We start from the raw sequence: 24,682 nt of genomic DNA, 5'->3' as shown, positions 1-24,682 counted from the left end.
CTATTTGGCTCCATCTGCTCCTTTGTTTAAAAATCTAAATGTACTGTCTATCTATGACATTAACATTGTACAATCCTGTTCTTTCATATATAAATGCACTTACCTTCCAAATGTGCTTCCTACAACTTTCAAAGAATATTTTAAGACCAACTCTCAGGTTCATGATTATAATACTAGACAATCTGACAATATTCATCCTCCCTTCAGCCGTACCACTCTTAGCCAGTTCTCCATAAAAGTCAGAGGTTCTTTACTCTGGAATTCACACATACTTATTGCCAACTCCGCATCTTCACTCTGTAACTTTAAACATAGATTGAGGGCCAGCCTCTTGAAGTTACCCTCTCCAATTTAACATAATGTAGCGCATACACGCACGCACGCACGCACACACACACAGGCACACACACTTCACAAGTGTAAATAATGTATTTCTTGTTTTTGTTATTTTCCATACCTATGTTTGATTACTTTGTCTTAATATTTGTATATTACTATTTGTTTAAATTGTATATTAACTTTGGTGAGAACTTTTCTCACCTGCGCACACTTATTTTATTGATGTTACCTTTTTGTACTGTTTTTATTGTGCGAAATAAACTAAACTAAGTCATATTCACATATTTCTCACACTCTCATGGATGCTGTGTGATTTTTTCTGCATGCATGCATGCAACTGAATGGCCACTAGGTGGCGTCAAGGCACAGTAACAGAGCATAGTCCTAGCAGAGTCTGTTCAATAGTTCAGCTCTAATGTCATATTAGAGCTGACATATTATATTATTATTGTCATATGTCATATTATAATGTCAATTTGAGTTGCTGAACCTTCAGAACTAAGACCATTCATGGAATATGAGTAATATAGGTATAACAACCTCAAACAATGAACTGGGTTCTCAATTTTAGCTGAAAACCAATCTACTCTGTATCGTTCCAATTTTAGAAAAAAACAAATTACTGTATCGTTCCAATTTTAGGAAACAAACTAATCTACTCTGTATCGTTCAAATTTTAGAAAAAAACAAATTACTGTATTGTTCCAATTTTAGCAGAAAACCAATCTACTCTGTATCGTTCCAATTTTTGAAAAAAACAAATTACTGTATTGTTCCAATTTTAGGAAACAAACTAATCTACTCTGTATCGTTCAAATTTTAGAAAAAACGAATTACTGTTTCGTTCCAATTTTAGCAGAAAACCAATCTACTCTGTATCGTTCCAATTTTAGAAAAAAACAAATTACTGTTTCGTTCCAATTTTAGCAGAAAAACAATCTACTCTGTATCGTTCCAATTTTAGGAAAAAAACAAATTACTGTATTGTTCCAATTTTAGGAAAGAAACTAATCTACTCTGTATCGTTCCAATTTTAGAAAAAAACAAATTACTGTTTTGTTCCAATTTTAGCAGAAAAAAAATCTACTCTGTATCGTTCCAATTTTAGGAAAAAAACAAATTACTGTATTGTTCCAATTTTAGGAAACAAACTAATCTACTCTGTATCGTTCCAATTTTAGAAAAACCGAATTACTGTTTCGTTCCAATTTTAGCAGAAAACTAATCTACTCTGTATCGTTCCAATTTTAGAAAAAAACTAATTACTGTTTCGTTCCAATTTTAGCAGAAAACCAATCTACTCTGTATCGTTCCAATTTTAGAAAAAAACAAATTACTGTTTCGTTCCAATTTTAGCAGAAAACTAATCTACTCTGTATCGTTCCAATTTTAGAAAAAAACTAATTACTGTTTCGTTCCAATTTTAGCAGAAAACCAATCTACTCTGTATCGTTCCAATTTTAGAAAAAAAACAAATTACTGTTTTGTTCCAATTTTAGCAGAAAACCAATCTACCCTGTATCGTTCCAATTTTAGAAAAAAACAAATTACTGTATTGTTCCAATTTTAGCAGAAAACCAATCTACTCTGTATCGTTCCAATTTTTGAAAAAAACAAATTACTGTATTGTTCCAATTTTAGGAAACAAACTAATCTACGCTGTATCGTTTTTAGAAAAAACGAATTACTGTTTCGTTCCAATTTTAGCAGAAAACCAATCTACTCTGTATCGTTCCAATTTTAGAAAAAAACAAATTACTGTTTCGTTCCAATTTTAGGAAACAAACTAATCTACTCTGTATCGTTCCAATTTTAGAAAAACCGAATTACTGTTTCGTTCCAATTTTAGCAGAAAACCAATCTACTCTGTATCGTTCCAATTTTAGAAAAAAACAAATTACTGTTTCGTTCCAATTTTAGCTGAAAACCAATCTACTCTGTATCGTTCCAATTTTAGAAAAAAAATAATTTTGTTCCAATTTTAGCAGAAAACCAATCTACTCTGTATCGTTCCAATTTTAGAAAATAAATTTGTTCCAATTTTAGCAGAAAACTAATCTACTCTATCGTTCCAATTTTAGAAAAAAATTAACCTACTGTTTCGTTCCAATTTTAGCAGAAAACTAATCTACTCTGTATCGTTCCAATTTTAGAAAACAACAAATCTACTGTTTTGTTCCAATGTTAGCAGAAAACTAATCTACTCTGTATCGTTCCAATTTTAGAAAAAAATGTATCTACTGTTTCGTTCCAATTTTAGAAAAAACGAATCTACTGTATCGTTCCAATTTTAGCAGAAAACCAATCTACTCTGTATCGTTCCAATTTTAGAAAAAAACTAATTACTGTTTCGTTCCAATTTTAGCAGAAAACCAATCTACTCTGTATCGTTCCAATTTTAGAAAAAAACAAATTACTGTTTCGTTCCAATTTTAGCAGAAAACCAATCTACTCTGTATCGTTCCAATTTTAGAAAAAAACAAATTACTGTTTTGTTCCAATTTTAGCAGAAAACCAATCTACCCTGTATCGTTCCAATTTTAGAAAAAAACAAATTACTGTATTGTTCCAATTTTAGCAGGAAACCAATCTACTCTGTATCGTTCCAATTTTTGAAAAAAACAAATTACTGTATTGTTCCAATTTTAGGAAACAAACTAATCTACTCTGTATCGTTCAAATTTTAGAAAAAACGAATTACTGTTTCGTTCCAATTTTAGCAGAAAACCAATCTACTCTGTATCGTTCCAATTTTAGAAAAAAACAAATTACTGTTTCGTTCCAATTTTAGCAGAAAAACAATCTACTCTGTATCGTTCCAATTTTAGGAAAAAAACAAATTACTGTATTGTTCCAATTTTAGGAAAGAAACTAATCTACTCTGTATCGTTCCAATTTTAGAAAAAACTAATTACTGTTTCGTTCCAATTTTAGCAGAAAACCAATCTACTCTGTATCGTTCCAATTTTAGAAAAAAACAAATTACTGTTTCGTTCCAATTTTAGCTGAAAACCAATCTACTCTGTATCGTTCCAATTTTAGAAAAAAAATAATTTTGTTCCAATTTTAGCAGAAAACCAATCTACTCTGTATCGTTCCAATTTTAGAAAATAATTTTGTTCCAATTTTAGCAGAAAACTAATCTACTCTATCGTTCCAATTTTAGAAAAAAAATAACCTACTGTTTCGTTCCAATTTTAGCAGAAAACTAATCTACTCTGTATCGTTCCAATTTTAGAAAAAAACAAATTACTGTTTCGTTCCAATTTTAGCAGAAAACCAATCTACTCTGTATCGTTCCAATTTTAGAAAAAAACAAATTACTGTTTCGTTCCAATTTTAGCAGAAAACCAATCTACTCTGTATCGTTCCAATTTTAGAAAAAACCAAATTACTGTTTTGTTCCAATTTTAGCAGAAAACCAATCTACCCTGTATCGTTCCAATTTTAGAAAAAAACAAATTACTGTATTGTTCCAATTTTAGCTGAAAACCAATCTACTCTGTATCGTTCCAATTTTAGAAAAAAAATAATTTTGTTCCAATTTTAGCAGAAAACCAATCTACTCTGTATCGTTCCAATTTTAGAAAATAATTTTGTTCCAATTTTAGCAGAAAACTAATCTACTCTATCGTTCCAATTTTAGAAAAAAAAATAACCTACTGTTTCGTTCCAATTTTAGCAGAAAACTAATCTACTCTGTATCGTTCCAATTTTAGAAAACAACAAATCTACTGTTTTGTTCCAATGTTAGCAGAAAACTAATCTACTCTGTATCGTTCCAATTTTAGAAAAAAATGTATCTACTGTTTCGTTCCAATTTTAGAAAAAACTAATCTACTGTATCGTTCCAATTTTAGCAGAAAACCAATCTACTCTGTATCGTTCCAATTTTAGAAAAAAACAAATTACTGTTTCGTTCCAATTTTAGCAGAAAACCAATCTACTCTGTATCGTTCCAATTTTAGAAAAAAACAAATTACTGTTTCGTTCCAATTTTAGCAGAAAACCAATCTACTCTGTATCGTTCCAATTTTAGAAAAAAACAAATTACTGTTTTGTTTCAATTTTAGCAGAAAACCAATCTACCCTGTATCGTTCCAATTTTAGAAAGAAAATAATTTCGTTCCAATTTTAGCAGAAAACCAATCTACTCTGTATCGTTCCAATTTTAGAAAAAAACAAATTACTGTTTCGTTCCAATTTTAGCAGAAAACCAATCTACTCTGTATCGTTCCAATTTTAGAAAAAAAATAATTTTGTTCCAATTTTAGCAGAAAACCAATCTACTCTGTATCGTTCCAATTTTAGAAAAAAAATAATTTTGTTCCAATTTTAGCAGAAAACCAATCTACTCTGTATCGTTCCAATTTTAGAAAATAATTTTGTTCCAATTTTAGCAGAAAACTAATCTACTCTATCGTTCCAATTTTAGAAAAATATTAACCTACTGTTTCGTTCCAATTTTAGCAGAAAACCAATCTACTCTGTATCGTTCCAATTTTTGAAAAAAACAAATTACTGTTTCGTTCCAATTTTAGCAGAAAAACAATCTACTCTGTATCGTTCCAATTCTAGGAAAAAAACAAATTACTGTATTGTTCCAATTTTAGGAAACAAACTAATCTACTCTGTATCGTTCCAATTTTAGAAAAAAATGTATCTACTGTTTCGTTCCAATTTTAGAAAAAACTAATCTACTGTATCGTTCCAATTTTAGCAGAAAACCAATCTACTCTGTATCGTTCCAATTTTAGAAAAACCGAATTACTGTTTCGTTCCAATTTTAGCAGAAAACCAATCTACTCTGTATCGTTCCAATTTTAGAAAAAAACTAATTACTGTTTCGTTCCAATTTTAGCAGAAAACCAATCTACTCTGTATCGTTCCAATTTTAGAAAAAAACAAATTACTGTTTCGTTCCAATTTTAGCAGAAAAACAATCTACCCTGTATCGTTCCAATTTTAGAAAAAAACAAATTACTGTATTGTTCCAATTTTAGCAGAAAACCAATCTACTCTGTATCGTTCCAATTTTTGAAAAAAACAAATTACTGTATTGTTCCAATTTTAGGAAACAAACTAATCTACTCTGTATCGTTCAAATTTTAGAAAAAACGAATTACTGTTTCGTTCCAATTTTAGCAGAAAACCAATCTACTCTGTATCGTTCCAATTTTAGAAAAAAACAAATTACTGTTTCGTTCCAATTTTAGCAGAAAAACAATCTACTCTGTATCGTTCCAATTTTAGGAAAAAAACAAATTACTGTATTGTTCCAATTTTAGAAAACAAACTAATCTACTCTGTATCGTTCCAATTTTAGAAAAAACGAATTACTGTTTCGTTCCAATTTTAGCAGAAAACCAATCTACTCTGTATCGTTCCAATTTTAGAAAAAAACAAATTACTGTTTCGTTCCAATTTTAGCAGAAAACCAATCTACTCTGTATCGTTCCAATTTTAGAAAAAAACAAATTACTGTTTCGTTCCAATTTTAGCAGAAAACCAATCTACTCTGTATCGTTCCAATTTTAGAAAAAAACAAATTACTGTTTTGTTCCAATTTTAGCAGAAAACCAATCTACCCTGTATCGTTCCAATTTTAGAAAGAAAATAATTTTGTTCCAATTTTAGCAGAAAACCAATCTACTCTGTATCGTTCCAATTTTAGAAAAAAACAAATTACTGTTTCGTTCCAATTTTAGCAGAAAACCAATCTACTCTGTATTGTTCCAATTTTAGAAAAAAACAAATTACTGTTTCGTTCCAATTTTAGCAGAAAACCAATCTACTCTGTATCGTTCCAATTTTAGAAAAAAAATAATTTTGTTCCAATTTTAGCAGAAAACCAATCTACTCTGTATCGTTCCAATTTTAGAAAATAATTTTGTTCCAATTTTAGCAGAAAACTAATCTACTCTATCGTTCCAATTTTAGAAAAAAATTAACCTACTGTTTCGTTCCAATTTTAGCAGAAAACCAATCTACTCTGTATCGTTCCAATTTTTGAAAAAAACAAATTACTGTTTCGTTCCAATTTTAGCAGAAAAACAATCTACTCTGTATCGTTCCAATTTTAGAAAATAATTTTGTTCCAATTTTAGCAGAAAACTAATCTACTCTATCGTTCCAATTTTAGAAAAAAATTAACCTACTGTTTCGTTCCAATTTTAGCAGAAAACCAATCTACTCTGTATCGTTCCAATTTTTGAAAAAAACAAATTACTGTTTCGTTCCAATTTTAGCAGAAAAACAATCTACTCTGTATCGTTCCAATTCTAGGAAAAAAACAAATTACTGTATTGTTCCAATTTTAGGAAACAAACTAATCTACTCTGTATCGTTCCAATTTTAGAAAAAAATGTATCTACTGTTTCGTTCCAATTTTAGAAAAAACTAATCTACTGTATCGTTCCAATTTTAGCAGAAAACCAATCTACTCTGTATCGTTCCAATTTTAGAAAAAAACGAATTACTGTTTTGTTCCAATTTTAGCAGAAAACCAATCTACTCTGTATCGTTCCAATTTTAGAAAAAAACAAATTACTGTTTTGTTCCAATTTTAGCAGAAAACCAATCTCCTCTGTATCGTTCCAATTTTAGAAAAAAACAAATTACTGTTTTGTTCCAATTTTAGCAGAAAACCAATCTACCCTGTATCGTTCCAATTTTAGAAAAAAACAAATTACTGTATTGTTCCAATTTTAGCAGAAAACCAATCTACTCTGTATCGTTCCAATTTTAGAAAAAAACAAATTACTGTTTTGTTCCAATTTTAGCAGAAAACCAATCTACCCTGTATCGTTCCAATTTTAGAAAAAAACAAATTACTGTATTGTTCCAATTTTAGCAGAAAACCAATCTACTCTGTATCGTTCCAATTTTAGAAAAAAACAAATTACTGTTTCGTTCCTTTGGAAAAGGTTTTTGGGCCAGGGGCCAAAAACTCAAAGAACGGAAGGGGTCCTCAATTTTAGCACCAATCTACTCTGTATCGTTCCAATTTTAGAAAAAAACAAATTACTGTTTTGTTCCAATTTTAGCAGAAAACCAATCTACCCTGTATCGTTCCAATTTTAGAAAAAAACAAATTACTGTATTGTTCCAATTTTAGCAGAAAACCAATCTACTCTGTATCATTCCAATTTTAGAAAAAAACAAATTACTGTTTCGTTCCTTTGGAAAAGGTTTTTGGGCCAGGGGCCAAAAACTCAAAGAACGGAAGGGGTCCTAATTTTAGCAGAAAACCAATCTACTCTGTATCGTTCCAATTTTAGAAAAAAACGAATTACTGTTTTGTTCCAATTTTAGCAGAAAACCAATCTACTCTGTATCGTTCCAATTTTAGAAAAAAACAAATTACTGTTTTGTTCCAATTTTAGCAGAAAACCAATCTACCCTGTATCGTTCCAATTTTAGAAAAAAACAAATTACTGTATTGTTCCAATTTTAGCAGAAAACCAATCTACTCTGTATCGTTCCAATTTTAGAAAAATCACGGATGTAATTTAGGATTAGCAAAAAAAAGAGCTCAAAATGGTGAAAAATATGGAACGCTTCACGAATTTGCGTGTCATCCTTGCGCTCCCTCCATCACCTACTTCTCTGGGTTGTTCTAAAATGTCTTTCTAAGATTTCTCTATGTTCCCTGGAGGGCTATTGGCCCATCTAATATCGCTTGGAGTGCGCCCAGTTGGCCAGTTCTGCTGTCTGTCAGTCTCCTGTCTGACAGCTGACTGCAGGGCACCGCCCCCTCTCCCAGATTCAAGACAACAACGGCGGCCATCTTGCTCTGTTGTTCAGTGCTACAGTGTAGGTATTTCTTCATATTTTTTTAATAAATCATACAAGGTGTTTGAAAAATATTGAAAGGCAGCAGGACTTCAACCAGGGGCCAATAAGGAATCGATTTTAATTTGGAACATTTTTGTCCATTTTTGGCAAAGTTATGGATAGTTATGGAGATGCTAGCATAGCATGATAGCCTTCTTCCCATCCATGCAGCTCAGAGGGACAGACAGTGGAATATTTAATATTTTTTATTAAATCGTACAAGGTGTTTGGAAAATATTTAAAGGCACCTTGTCTTCAACCAGGTCCCACCAAGGAATCGATTTTAATTTGGAAAAAATTTGGTTCATTTTGGCATAGTTATGGATGGTTATGGACCTATAGCATCGGCTAGCATGATAACCTTTTTCCCCATCCATCTACCTCAGAGAGACAGACAGTGGAATATTTAATATTTTTTATTAAATCGTACAAGGTGTTTGGAAAATATTTAAAGGCACCTTGTCTTCAACCAGGTCCCACCAAGGAATCGATTTTAATTTGGAAAAAATTTGGTTCATTTTGGCATATATATGGACATTGCAGCATATGTTAACATGTTAGCTGCAGGATGGGTTCTTCTCATTATTTATTACTGTATGTTCAATTGGTGTACATTAGCGTGGAGCAGCAACAGCTTGCTATTTTAGAAATGTTTTACTCAAATTGAGAACAATACACAATAGCATGTTTTTAAATAGCATGTTGTGAGCTTGTAGATCTGCTCATTTCATATAGGAAATGTATATGAGGTTGGTTAAATGTTATATCGAAGGTTAATTCTTTAGATGTGAAAATCATGTAATACTGCACTGTCTAGGGCCAATTCACATGCAAACACAAACAGCAATGGTATAGTACTATAGCCAGCTTCTGCTGGACTGTACGGGGTGCGATTCCCTGCATTGCTAATAACCTGCTGTGATATACCCATTTATTTTCTCCGCTGTATTGTCATAGCCAGGATTTAAAATTATCTATGACTTCTACAACATTGCTTTTAATTGATCTTTTATTTTATTTTTTGTTATTCATGTCCTCACTGTATTGCATTACTGCTTTTCTTTTATTCTCCATTGTTCTGTAAAGCACTTTGAGCTGCATTTCATGTCATGAAAGGTGCTATACAAATAAAGTTGTATTATTATTATCTGCTTCCTTCCCTTCAATCTGGGGGACGGATTGATTGATAAGGAAGCCTAGAGCTTTGAACCTTACTGACCTTCCTTTGAACTGGGACATTAGCTGATCTACAAGCTCACAACCATAAATCAAATTTAGCTAGGCTATTGATATACAATTATTGACAGACTAACTTCAGAATAATTATTTTATTTTATTTGTAATGTTTAACTAACTAACTAATTCATTCATTCATATTTAACCATGGCAGAGAACAAAACTAAAATCAAGAGTGAAGAGGTGAGTTGAGTAATGTAACTCTGAGAACAAAGGCAATGACCCCTCGACCTTACTGTTCTGTCATAATTATTCACATATTTCACACACCACTCTCACCTCTCATGGATGCTGTGATTTCTCTGCATGCATGCAACTGAATGGCCACGAGGTATCGTCAATGCACAGTAACAGAGCATAGTCCTAGCAGAGTCTGTTCAATAGTTCAGCTCTAATGTCATATAGAGCTGACATATTATATTATTATTGTCATATGTCATATTATAATGTCAATTTGAGTTGCTATAGATGTGTTTGTGTTAACTGAACCTTCAGAACTAAGACAATTCATGGAATATGAGTATGACAACCTCAAATAATGAACTCGTGTCCAAGCGCAAGGGCCTTGTGCCAACACGTGAATGTAGAATCCATGTTAGCGTGTTGGCTCTGCCTTGTTAACATGTATTCCACGGGATATTTGGCATAATCTGTCCAGCCATGTACCATGTACCATGATAATGCCTCTCTAGGTACAGCAGACAGCTGTCAAACTGGGGTCAAACTATTAATGAATGGATGAAGAAGACCCAATGAGCATAAAGATGAATGATGTAGACCTTTGATTATGATATATTATTTTATATTTCATCCTTTTGAAAACATATTAAGCACAGTTTAGAGCATGCATAGCTAGATAAAGGCTATCTCATTGTAACCTACAATAGACTCTGCAGAAATAGCAGATCACCAGCTCACGACGTGCCACCTTTAATCAAAAATGTTTTCCAATGCTTTATTGCCTACTCTGGTAAAGGAAATAACTATAGATTGAGTCGGTCAGTAAGTCAGTCAGTATAGGGTCAAACCAGTTAAAACTATAACCAGTTGAAATTCAGAAGTCACGCTCGGGGTCGAAGGTGAAGATGCCTGTGGAGGTGCTGAAGAAGGCCACGGCCTGCATCATCCAGGCTGGAGGAGAAGTACAGAGGTCAAACCTTCCAGTGGCTCCTGAGCCATATCCCGCGTACATATGCATATAGTTTTATAACCATGTCATCTATATTAATAAGCTGTCAATGGATAACGTGGATTGTGAATAAGGTAATATCAGTATGGATAACATTAACATAATCAATCTGGTTAGTTATCTGTAGCTGCACGGCTTAAATTGATGTGGCTGATTCCACTATGTCATTCAGTTATCACTTCATTCTAGCTTTCATACATTAGAAATTAAATATTTAAGCATGAGTGAAAATAGCTGATCTACAAGCTCACAACATGCTTTTTAAAAACATGCTATTGTGTATTGTTCTCAATTTTGAGTAAAACACACGGAAACCGCTCGGCGCACTGCTTTTTCTTTCAGGGTCACCTCGGGTCACCTCGGGCCAGGGTCACCTCAGGACACTGTGGGCGGGCATATACAAAAATGCTATTTTAATAGAGTCGGAGGCGCCTCCCACGTTCTGGGAAGGCGCCTCCCACGTTCTGGGAGGCGGGTCGAGAGGGGAATAGGAACGCACCGACTAAAATAGGAACGCGGAGGCTGTGCGTTCCAATTATCGGGCTTTTGGGCCCGCCACGGGCAAACGAGGCCATGCCAGGGCACGCCGGCCGCGTTTCCCAGGCCTGGGCGGCCTGGGGCTCGGCACCATGCCCAGGGGCGGCGTCCGCACGGCCCCTGCGGGGCCGCACGGGGCCAGGGGCCAAAAACTCAAAGAACAGAAGGGGTCCTTTGCGCTCCCTCCATCACCTACTTCTCTGGGTTGTTCTAAAATGTCTTTCTAAGATTTCTCTATGTTCCCTGGAAGGCTATTGGCCCATCTAATATCGCTTGGAGTGCGCCCAGTTGGCCAGTTCTGCTGTCTGTCAGTCTCCTGTCTGACAGCTGACTGCAGGGCACCGCCCCCTCTCCCAGATTCAAGACAACAACGGCGGCCATCTTGCTCTGTTGTTCAGTGCTACAGTGTAGGTATTTCTTCATATTTTTTTAATAAATCATACAAGGTGTTTGAAAAATATTGAAAGGCAGCAGGACTTCAACCAGGGGCCAATAAGGGATCGATTTTAATTTGGAACATTTTTGTCCATTTTTGGCAAAGTTATGGATAGTTATGGAGATGCTAGCATAGCATGATATTGATTGATTGATTGAAATCTTTATTAACAGTTTGCAGAATTACAGTACATTTCAAGCACAAACTCAATACAAAGACTGTTAACTGTGAGTGGACGACCCAATTAAGCCTTACACTTGTTTACAACAGGGTCCACATTGTTCAATTCATCAAAACATTTAGAGACAAACAAATAGACACTTCTATGTAGTTAAAGAACAGAACAGGAATTCATCATATAGGAAGCGAAAAGGGAAAAAAAGTATATATACAGTGAGGGGAACAGGGGGATAAAAGAAAAGAAAACGAAAGACAGAGTGTAGGGCGCCTGCACACAACACCATGCGTTGATGCCATGTGTGCATATGTGCAGGCACCCAACACCACGTCCATACAAAAACATAGTACAATCCATAGTACAAAGACAGAGTGTAGGGCGCCTGCACACAACACCATGCGTTGATGCCATGTGTGCATATGTGCAGGCACCCAACACCACGTCCATACAAAAACATAGTACAATCCAGATACAAATTCAGCTTTTACAGAGGCCAGTTTCGAATTGCAGCCATCCGTAGGTGCCCTTTGAGAGCAGTTTTGAAGGAGCCAAGGGATTCACATGTCTTAATGACTGTTGGTAGGGCGTTCCACATTTTGGTCGCATAGGAGCGAAAAGAATTTAGTCCCTTGTTTGTGCCGAATCTGGGTTGTACATGGTTTGTTGCACTCCCTCTGGTGTTGTGGGTGTGGACTTCGTTTACATTAAGGAAGTATTTAGACAGGTACATGGGTATCTTGGTGGTGTATCTAATCTTGTGGACCAGACCCATTGCAAGATGCTGTACTCTGTCGTCGACCCTAAGCCATCCCAGCCTGTCAAAGTGGGCAGGGGTGAGGTGGGTTCGGGGGGTGAGGCCAAGTAGGAGCCTGACCAGTTTGTTTTGGGAGGTCTGGAGCCTTGTTTTAAGGGCCTTTGAGGTGCTGTGGTACCAGGAGGTGGATGCATAGTCAAAGAAACCTTGTACAAGGGCTCCTGTTAAGGTCTTCAAGGTGTTTTTGTCGACCAGTGAGGAGATCCTGTAGAGGAATCTTGTTCTTTGATTTACTTTTTTGATTACGTTGGTGGCCATCTTATCACCGGAAAGATTGGCCTCCAGGATGGAACCTAGGTAGGTAATTTGATCCTTCCGTGTGATAATATCATCACCAACTCTAACCAAGAAGCCATCTGCCTTTTTGAGATTACTATTTGATCCGAAGAGAATGGATTCAGTTTTTCCCAGGTGTAAGGATAGTTTGTTATCAGCGAGCCAGGTGCAGATTCTACCGAGTTCAGAGCTGAGGGTCTTTTCAACCTGCAGTTTGTTCCTGTCCGAGACCAGCAGTGCTGAGTCGTCTGCGAACAGGAACAAGTTGCAGTCACAAGCTGAAGTCATGTCGTTTACATATATTAGGAACAGTAAAGGCCCTAGTATGCTTCCTTGTGGGACGCCACAGCTCACTGGGAGGGGGGGGGACAGTGTTCCGTTCACTTCCACCATCTGTTCTCTCCCCTCCAGGTAGGATTGCATCCAGCTCACTGATGTGCTATCAAAACCAATAGCTTTAAGCTTGTTAACCAGTATGGAGTGGTTCACGGTGTCAAAAGCCTTTTGGAGGTCCAGCATGACCATGCCGCAGTATTTTCCAGCATCCACCTCGTGTTTGATGTGGTCGCTCAAATAGAGAAGGCATGTGTCAGTGGAGTGGGATGTTCTGAAACCAGATTGGAACTCGTACAACAATTTATTAGTGGCAAGATACTTTTCAACCTGTTCATAGACTATTTTTTCCATCACTTTCGAGATGGAGCTTAGAATAGAAATAGGGCGGTAGTTGCCGGGTTCTAATTTGCTCCCTTTTTTGTACAGGGGGGTTACTTTGGCCAGTTTAAAATCTCTGGGGACCTGTCCTTGTTTGATGGAGAGGTTAACTATGTGGGTGATGACTGGAGCTATGGAAATGGCTGAGTCTCTGAGAAATTTGGAGGGAATATTGTCATGGCCAGTGGCCTTGTGGGGTTGGAGGGCACTCAGTTTCTTAAGTACCTCCTCAGTTGTTACCATTGTCATTTTAAAATCATCTTTACAAACACCTAGGTTTTTGTAGAAGCCTTTGATGTGCTCTACACCAAAACGCCCAGAGTGGGAGGGCAGTTTGTTAACCAGCATTGTTGCAATGTTTGTAAAGAAGATGTTCAAGTGATTGGCTACATCAACCTTGTCAGTGATGAGGGTGTTATTTGATTTGATGTTTATGTTAGTAAACCTGGTTTTAAGTTTCTGACCACAGCCTAGTTGGTTGTTTAGTAGCTTCCAGAGCTCCCGAGGATTGTTTTTGATTTCCTCGGCTTTATCATTGATAAAGTTACTTTTGGCTGATTTGGTCATGGCAATTACACCGTTTCTTAGCTTGTTACATTGGGTTTTAAGGATGCACAGTTTGGTTTGGAGATCACTGTCGAAGCGCTTAGCTAGCTTGGACTTGCATTTAAGAAGTTCAGAGCATTTGTTGTCTCTGGCTTTCATTGCAGTCAGTATGTCCGAATTCATCCATGGCTCCGAGCGGGTTTTGACCCTGATGGTTCTCAGAGGAGCCATGTTGTTTAGTACTGTTGTAAATTTGGTTTTAAAGCCAAGCCATGCTTCTTCGACTAGTGAGCTCCTGAGCACATCGGACCAATCCAGTCTCTCCAGTTCTAGGTTAAAGGCCTCACTAGAGTAGGTTTTGAGGTCCCTAGATATGACTGTTTTGTGACAGTCAAATTTTAGTTTCTGTATTTTGCGGGTACAGAAAATCATAAAATGATCACTGAGCCCACATACAATAACCCCTTTCTTGGAGATTCTGGATTTGTCCGAGGTCAGAATGAGATCAATGACAGTTTGAGTAGAATCACACACTCTTGTGGGTTGGGTAATTAGCTGGCTGAAACCATGCAGATCACAGAGCCGACTAAACGATTTAAACACAGGCACTTCCTTACGATGCATGTCCGTATTCCAGTCGCCAATCAGGATTTTCTCTACAGATTCCTCCCCAGCTAAGCACCCCTCAAGAATATCATAGAACCCGTGCTGATCAGGCGGTCTATAGACGGTGCCAACTAGTACTGATTTAGCATTTTTGAAAATTAATTCAACCCACACAGTTTCAATTTCATCATGCTGTAATTCAGTACGAGTAACATATTCAGTGTCTTTGTGAATATACATGCACACGCCACCACCATGCCTGTTTCTGTCGTTCCTAATGACAGTATAGTTTTCTATTTCTATCTCTGGGTCCTTAGTGGACTCGTCAAGCTTAGTTTCAGAAAAACACAGGATGTTTGCCTTACCGTTTTGAAATAGATGTCTGATCTCTGCCAGTTTGCGACTGAGGCTATTCACATTCAAATGAAACAGATGAAGGCCGTTGGTTTCGACGATTGTGTTAATTTCGTCAGTGTTGAAATAGTCTGAGGTGTGAATGTGGATGGGCGGTGGAATTTCCGTGGCTGAGGTGTGAGTGGGGAGGGGCGGTGGAATGTCAATGCCATTGTCCTCAGTAGTCCTGGATTGACTGTGCATGTCAGGACATGTCCTGCACATGTCAATGCCATTGTCCTCAGTAGTCCTGGATTGACTGGGGGTGTGGGGGAGGGGGGGGTGTTCCTCGGTTTCGATCACAGCCGGGTTGGTTTCAGCAAACATAACGCCCGCGGTGAAATAAGGGGGTCCGCTGGCGTTGGTTGTATGCTGTGGGGGAGAGGCTGGAGAGCGTTCACAGGCTGATCTTGGAGTTGCGTCCGTGGTCAAGTCCATGGAGGCGGCGCTCTGGAAGCCGTGGCGCGTTGCGATGGAAACGGCTGTGGCTTGCGGAAGTACCTCTTGCTGTAGGAGCAGTCTCGCTTGTGAGACCGCTTGTGATCGTGTAACCGGTCCAGGATTGAAATGAATGTCTCCCGATAGCAACAGGCATAAAATAATCACAGTTCTGCGATCCATTTTGCCAGTCGGGGGCTTGTACTTGCGATTCGGGTTCGCTGTTAACAGGCCATGAATCGCCGCCGACCCAAAAGAAATGTGTTTGCATTCCAAACCATTTAGGAGGAAATAGTCGCTGTGAAACTCAAACTCCTCTGCTTCGTTTCCGTATCGTTCCATCTCTTCTTGGTGTAAACTCCATGTTGAATTAAAGCATGCGTCCGTAATCCATAGGATGAAGAATAGGTAAAAGGCGGAACAAGTTGAAAACATAGCTACCGGTTCTTGGTTGGAGAGAGCTCCTGGGAATGCGACTGCTCAGGTCGAATGACTCCTACTACTCCTAGCCTTCTTCCCATCCATGCAGCTCAGAGGGACAGACAGTGGAATATTTAATATTTTTTATTAAATCGTACAAGGTGTTTGGAAAATATTTAAAGGCACCTTGTCTTCAACCAGGTCCCACCAAGGAATCGATTTTAATTTGGAAAAAATTTGGTTCATTTTGGCATAGTTATGGATGGTTATGGACCTATAGCATCGGCTAGCATGATAACCTTTTTCCCCATCCATCTACCTCAGAGAGACAGACAGTGGAATATTTAATATTTTTTATTAAATCGTACAAGGTGTTTGGAAAATATTTAAAGGCACCTTGTCTTCAACCAGGTCCCACCAAGGAATCGATTTTAATTTGGAAAAAATTTGGTTCATTTTGGCATATATATGGACATTGCAGCATATGTTAACATGTTAGCTGCAGGATGGGTTCTTCTCATTATTTATTACTGTATGTTCAATTGGTGTACATTAGCGTGGAGCAGCAACAGCTTGCTATTTTAGAAATGTTTTACTCAAATTGAGAACAATACACAATAGCATGTTTTTAAATAGCATGTTGTGAGCTTGTAGATCTGCTCATTTCATATAGGAAATGTATATGAGGTTGGTTAAATGTTATATCGAAGGTTAATTCTTTAGATGTGAAAATCATGTAATACTGCACTGTCTAGGGCCAATTCACATGCAAACACAAACAGCAATGGTATAGTACTATAGCCAGCTTCTGCTGGACTGTACGGGGTGCGATTCCCTGCATTGCTAATAACCTGCTGTGATATACCCATTTATTTTCTCCGCTGTATTGTCATAGCCAGGATTTAAAATTATCTATGACTTCTACAACATTGCTTTTAATTGATCTTTTATTTTATTTTTTGTTATTCATGTCCTCACTGTATTGCATTACTGCTTTTCTTTTATTCTCCATTGTTCTGTAAAGCACTTTGAGCTGCATTTCATGTCATGAAAGGTGCTATACAAATAAAGTTGTATTATTATTATCTGCTTCCTTCCCTTCAATCTGGGGGACGGATTGATTGATAAGGAAGCCTAGAGCTTTGAACCTTACTGACCTTCCTTTGAACTGGGACATTAGCTGATCTACAAGCTCACAACCATAAATCAAATTTAGCTAGGCTATTGATATACAATTATTGACAGACTAACTTCAGAATAATTATTTTATTTTATTTGTAATGTTTAACTAACTAACTAATTCATTCATTCATATTTAACCATGGCAGAGAACAAAACTAAAATCAAGAGTGAAGAGGTGAGTTGAGTAATGTAACTCTGAGAACAAAGGCAATGACCCCTCGACCTTACTGTTCTGTCATAATTATTCACATATTTCACACACCACTCTCACCTCTCATGGATGCTGTGATTTCTCTGCATGCATGCAACTGAATGGCCACGAGGTATCGTCAATGCACAGTAACAGAGCATAGTCCTAGCAGAGTCTGTTCAATAGTTCAGCTCTAATGTCATATAGAGCTGACATATTATATTATTATTGTCATATGTCATATTATAATGTCAATTTGAGTTGCTATAGATGTGTTTGTGTTAACTGAACCTTCAGAACTAAGACAATTCATGGAATATGAGTATGACAACCTCAAATAATGAACTCGTGTCCAAGCGCAAGGGCCTTGTGCCAACACGTGAATGTAGAATCCATGTTAGCGTGTTGGCTCTGCCTTGTTAACATGTATTCCACGGGATATTTGGCATAATCTGTCCAGCCATGTACCATGTACCATGATAATGCCTCTCTAGGTACAGCAGACAGCTGTCAAACTGGGGTCAAACTATTAATGAATGGATGAAGAAGACCCAATGAGCATAAAGATGAATGATGTAGACCTTTGATTATGATATATTATTTTATATTTCATCCTTTTGAAAACATATTAAGCACAGTTTAGAGCATGCATAGCTAGATAAAGGCTATCTCATTGTAACCTACAATAGACTCTGCAGAAATAGCAGATCACCAGCTCACGACGTGCCACCTTTAATCAAAAATGTTTTCCAATGCTTTATTGCCTACTCTGGTAAAGGAAATAACTATAGATTGAGTCGGTCAGTAAGTCAGTCAGTATAGGGTCAAACCAGTTAAAACTATAACCAGTTGAAATTCAGAAGTCACGCTCGGGGTCGAAGGTGAAGATGCCTGTGGAGGTGCTGAAGAAGGCCACGGCCTGCATCATCCAGGCTGGAGGAGAAGTACAGAGGTCAAACCTTCCAGTGGCTCCTGAGCCATATCCCGCATACATATGCATATAGTTTTATAACCATGTCATCTATATTAATAAGCTGTCAATGGATAACGTGGATTGTGAATAAGGTAATATCAGTATGGATAACATTAACATAATCAATCTGGTTAGTTATCTGTAGCTGCACGGCTTAAATTGATGTGGCTGATTCCACTATGTCATTCAGTTATCACTTCATTCTAGCTTTCATACATTAGAAATTAAATATTTAAGCATGAGTGAAAATAGCTGATCTACAAGCTCACAACATGCTTTTTAAAAACATGCTATTGTGTATTGTTCTCAATTTTGAGTAAAACACACGGAAACCGCTCGGCGCACTGCTTTTTCTTTCAGGGTCACCTCGGGTCACCTCGGGCCAGGGTCACCTCAGGACACTGTGGGCGGGCATATACAAAAATGCTATTTTAATAGAGTCGGAGGCGCCTCCCACGTTCTGGGAAGGCGCCTCCCACGTTCTGGGAGGCGGGTCGAGAGGGGAATAGGAACGCACCGACTAAAATAGGAACGCGGAGGCTGTGCGTTCCAATTATCGGGCTTTTGGGCCCGCCACGGGCAAACGAGGCCATGCCAGGGCACGCCGGCCGCGTTTCCCAGGCCTGGGCGGCCTGGGGCTCGGCACCATGCCCAGGGGCGGCGTCCGCACGGCCCCTGCGGGGCCGCACGGGGCCAGGGGCCAAAAACTCAAAGAACAGAAGGGGTCCTTTGCGCTCCCTCCATCACCTACTTCTCTGGGTTGTTCTAAAATGTCTTTCTAAGATTTCTCTATGTTCCCTGGAGGGCTATTGGCCCATCTAATATCGCTTGGAGTGCGCCCAGTTGGCCAGTTCTGCTGTCTGTCAGTCTCCTGTCTGACAGCTGACTGCAGGGCACCGCCCCCTCTCCCAGATTCAAGACAACAACGGCGGCCATCTTGCTCTGTTGTTCAGTGCTACAGTGTAGGTATTTCTTCATATTTTTTTAATAAATCATACAAGGTGTTTGAAAAATATTGAAAGGCAGCAGGACTTCAACCAGGGGCCAATAAGGGATCGATTTTAATTTGGAACATTTTTGTCCATTTTTGGCAAAGTTATGGATAGTTATGGAGATGCTAGCATAGCATGATAGCCTTCTTCCCATCCATGCAGCTCAGAGGGACAGACAGTGGAATATTTAATATTTTTTATTAAATCGTACAAGGTGTTTGGAAAATATTTAAAGGCACCTTGTCTTCAACCAGGTCCCACCAAGGAATCGATTTTAATTTGGAAAAAATTTGGTTCATTTTGGCATAGTTATGGATGGTTATGGACCTATAGCATCGGCTAGCATGATAACCTTTTTCCCCATCCATCTACCTCAGAGAGACAGACAGTGGAATATTTAATATTTTTTATTAAATCGTACAAGGTGTTTGGAAAATATTTAAAGGCACCTTGTCTTCAACCAGGTCCCACCAAGGAATCGATTTTAATTTGGAAAAAATTTGGTTCATTTTGGCATATATATGGACATTGCAGCATATGTTAACATGTTAGCTGCAGGATGGGTTCTTCTCATTATTTATTACTGTATGTTCAATTGGTGTACATTAGCGTGGAGCAGCAACAGCTTGCTATTTTAGAAATGTTTTACTCAAATTGAGAACAATACACAATAGCATGTTTTTAAATAGCATGTTGTGAGCTTGTAGATCTGCTCATTTCATATAGGAAATGTATATGAGGTTGGTTAAATGTTATATCGAAGGTTAATTCTTTAGATGTGAAAATCATGTAATACTGCACTGTCTAGGGCCAATTCACATGCAAACACAAACAGCAATGGTATAGTACTATAGCCAGCTTCTGCTGGACTGTACGGGGTGCGATTCCCTGCATTGCTAATAACCTGCTGTGATATACCCATTTATTTTCTCCGCTGTATTGTCATAGCCAGGATTTAAAATTATCTATGACTTCTACAACATTGCTTTTAATTGATCTTTTATTTTATTTTTTGTTATTCATGTCCTCACTGTATTGCATTACTGCTTTTCTTTTATTCTCCATTGTTCTGTAAAGCACTTTGAGCTGCATTTCATGTCATGAAAGGTGCTATACAAATAAAGTTGTATTATTATTATCTGCTTCCTTCCCTTCAATCTGGGGGACGGATTGATTGATAAGGAAGCCTAGAGCTTTGAACCTTACTGACCTTCCTTTGAACTGGGACATTAGCTGATCTACAAGCTCACAACCATAAATCAAATTTAGCTAGGCTATTGATATACAATTATTGACAGACTAACTTCAGAATAATTATTTTATTTTATTTGTAATGTTTAACTAACTAACTAATTCATTCATTCATATTTAACCATGGCAGAGAACAAAACTAAAATCAAGAGTGAAGAGGTGAGTTGAGTAATGTAACTCTGAGAACAAAGGCAATGACCCCTCGACCTTACTGTTCTGTCATAATTATTCACATATTTCACACACCACTCTCACCTCTCATGGATGCTGTGATTTCTCTGCATGCATGCAACTGAATGGCCACGAGGTATCGTCAATGCACAGTAACAGAGCATAGTCCTAGCAGAGTCTGTTCAATAGTTCAGCTCTAATGTCATATAGAGCTGACATATTATATTATTATTGTCATATGTCATATTATAATGTCAATTTGAGTTGCTATAGATGTGTTTGTGATAACTGAACCTTCAGAACTAAGACAATTCATGGAATATGAGTATGACAACCTCAAATAATGAACTCGTGTCCTTGCGCTCCCTCCATCACCTACTTCTCTGGGTTGTTCTAAAATGTCTTTCTAAGATTTCTCTATGTTCCCTGGAGGGCTATTGGCCCATCTAATATCGCTTGGAGTGCGCCCAGTTGGCCAGTTCTGCTGTCTGTCAGTCTCCTGTCTGACAGCTGACTGCAGGGCACCGCCCCCTCTCCCAGATTCAAGACAACAACGGCGGCCATCTTGCTCTGTTGTTCAGTGCTACAGTGTAGGTATTTCTTCATATTTTTTTAATAAATCATACAAGGTGTTTGAAAAATATTGAAAGGCAGCAGGACTTCAACCAGGGGCCAATAAGGGATCGATTTTAATTTGGAACATTTTTGTCCATTTTTGGCAAAGTTATGGATAGTTATGGAGATGCTAGCATAGCATGATAGCCTTCTTCCCATCCATGCAGCTCAGAGGGACAGACAGTGGAATATTTAATATTTTTTATTAAATCGTACAAGGTGTTTGGAAAATATTTAAAGGCACCTTGTCTTCAACCAGGTCCCACCAAGGAATCGATTTTAATTTGGAAAAAATTTGGTTCATTTTGGCATAGTTATGGATGGTTATGGACCTATAGCATCGGCTAGCATGATAACCTTTTTCCCCATCCATCTACCTCAGAGAGACAGACAGTGGAATATTTAATATTTTTTATTAAATCGTACAAGGTGTTTGGAAAATATTTAAAGGCACCTTGTCTTCAACCAGGTCCCACCAAGGAATCGATTTTAATTTGGAAAAAATTTGGTTCATTTTGGCATATATATGGACATTGCAGCATATGTTAACATGTTAGCTGCAGGATGGGTTCTTCTCATTATTTATTACTGTATGTTCAATTGGTGTACATTAGCGTGGAGCAGCAACAGCTTGCTATTTTAGAAATGTTTTACTCAAATTGAGAACAATACACAATAGCATGTTTTTAAATAGCATGTTGTGAGCTTGTAGATCTGCTCATTTCATATAGGAAATGTATATGAGGTTGGTTAAATGTTATATCGAAGGTTAATTCTTTAGATGTGAAAATCATGTAATACTGCACTGTCTAGGGCCAATTCACATGCAAACACAAACAGCAATGGTATAGTACTATAGCCAGCTTCTGCTGGACTGTACGGGGTGCGATTCCCTGCATTGCTAATAACCTGCTGTGATATACCCATTTATTTTCTCCGCTGTATTGTCATAGCCAGGATTTAAAATTATCTATGACTTCTACAACATTGCTTTTAATTGATCTTTTATTTTATTTTTTGTTATTCATGTCCTCACTGTATTGCATTACTGCTTTTCTTTTATTCTCCATTGTTCTGTAAAGCACTTTGAGCTGCATTTCATGTCATGAAAGGTGCTATACAAATAAAGTTGTATTATTATTATCTGCTTCCTTCCCTTCAATCTGGGGGACGGATTGATTGATAAGGAAGCCTAGAGCTTTGAACCTTACTGACCTTCCTTTGAACTGGGACATTAGCTGATCTACAAGCTCACAACCATAAATCAAATTTAGCTAGGCTATTGATATACAATTATTGACAGACTAACTTCAGAATAATTATTTTATTTTATTTGTAATGTTTAACTAACTAACTAATTCATTCATTCATATTTAACCATGGCAGAGAACAAAACTAAAATCAAGAGTGAAGAGGTGAGTTGAGTAATGTAACTCTGAGAACAAAGGCAATGACCCCTCGACCTTACTGTTCTGTCATAATTATTCACATATTTCACACACCACTCTCACCTCTCATGGATGCTGTGATTTCTCTGCATGCATGCAACTGAATGGCCACGAGGTATCGTCAATGCACAGTAACAGAGCATAGTCCTAGCAGAGTCTGTTCAATAGTTCAGCTCTAATGTCATATAGAGCTGACATATTATATTATTATTGTCATATGTCATATTATAATGTCAATTTGAGTTGCTATAGATGTGTTTGTGTTAACTGAACCTTCAGAACTAAGACAATTCATGGAATATGAGTATGACAACCTCAAATAATGAACTCGTGTCCAAGCGCAAGGGCCTTGTGCCAACACGTGAATGTAGAATCCATGTTAGCGTGTTGGCTCTGCCTTGTTAACATGTATTCCACGGGATATTTGGCATAATCTGTCCAGCCATGTACCATGTACCATGATAATGCCTCTCTAGGTACAGCAGACAGCTGTCAAACTGGGGTCAAACTATTAATGAATGGATGAAGAAGACCCAATGAGCATAAAGATGAATGATGTAGACCTTTGATTATGATATATTATTTTATATTTCATCCTTTTGAAAACATATTAAGCACAGTTTAGAGCATGCATAGCTAGATAAAGGCTATCTCATTGTAACCTACAATAGACTCTGCAGAAATAGCAGATCACCAGCTCACGACGTGCCACCTTTAATCAAAAATGTTTTCCAATGCTTTATTGCCTACTCTGGTAAAGGAAATAACTATAGATTGAGTCGGTCAGTAAGTCAGTCAGTATAGGGTCAAACCAGTTAAAACTATAACCAGTTGAAATTCAGAAGTCACGCTCGGGGTCGAAGGTGAAGATGCCTGTGGAGGTGCTGAAGAAGGCCACGGCCTGCATCATCCAGGCTGGAGGAGAAGTACAGAGGTCAAACCTTCCAGTGGCTCCTGAGCCATATCCCGCATACATATGCATATAGTTTTATAACCATGTCATCTATATTAATAAGCTGTCAATGGATAACGTGGATTGTGAATAAGGTAATATCAGTATGGATAACATTAACATAATCAATCTGGTTAGTTATCTGTAGCTGCACGGCTTAAATTGATGTGGCTGATTCCACTATGTCATTCAGTTATCACTTCATTCTAGCTTTCATACATTAGAAATTAAATATTTAAGCATGAGTGAAAATAGCTGATCTACAAGCTCACAACATGCTTTTTAAAAACATGCTATTGTGTATTGTTCTCAATTTTGAGTAAAACACACGGAAACCGCTCGGCGCACTGCTTTTTCTTTCAGGGTCACCTCGGGCCAGGGTCACCTCAGGACACTGTGGGCGGGCATATACAAAAATGCTATTTTAATAGAGTCGGAGGCGCCTCCCACGTTCTGGGAAGGCGCCTCCCACGTTCTGGGAGGCGGGTCGAGAGGGGAATAGGAACGCACCGACTAAAATAGGAACGCGGAGGCTGTGCGTTCCAATTATCGGGCTTTTGGGCCCGCCACGGGCAAACGAGGCCATGCCAGGGCACGCCGGCCGCGTTTCCCAGGCCTGGGCGGCCTGGGGCTCGGCACCATGCCCAGGGGCGGCGTCCGCACGGCCCCTGCAGGGCCGCACGGGGCCAGGGGCCAAAAACTCAAAGAACAGAAGGGGTCCTCAATTTTAGCAGAAAATCAATCAACTCTGTATCGTTCCAATTTTAGAAAAAACAAATTACTGTTTCGTTCCATTTTTAGCAGAAAACCAATCTACTCTGTATCGTTCCAATTTTAGAAAAAAACAAATTACTGTTTTGTTCCAATTTTAGCAGAAAACCAATCTACTCTGTATCGTTCCAATTTTAGAAAAAAACAAATTACTGTTTTGTTCCAATGTTAGCAGAAAA

The sequence above is a fragment of the Protomyctophum bolini genome (assembly GCF_963924005.1).
Source record: "Protomyctophum bolini genome assembly, chromosome: 19".
NCBI classification, from domain to species: Eukaryota; Metazoa; Chordata; class Actinopteri; order Myctophiformes; family Myctophidae; genus Protomyctophum; species Protomyctophum bolini.
This window is presented reverse-complemented; position numbering follows the sequence as displayed.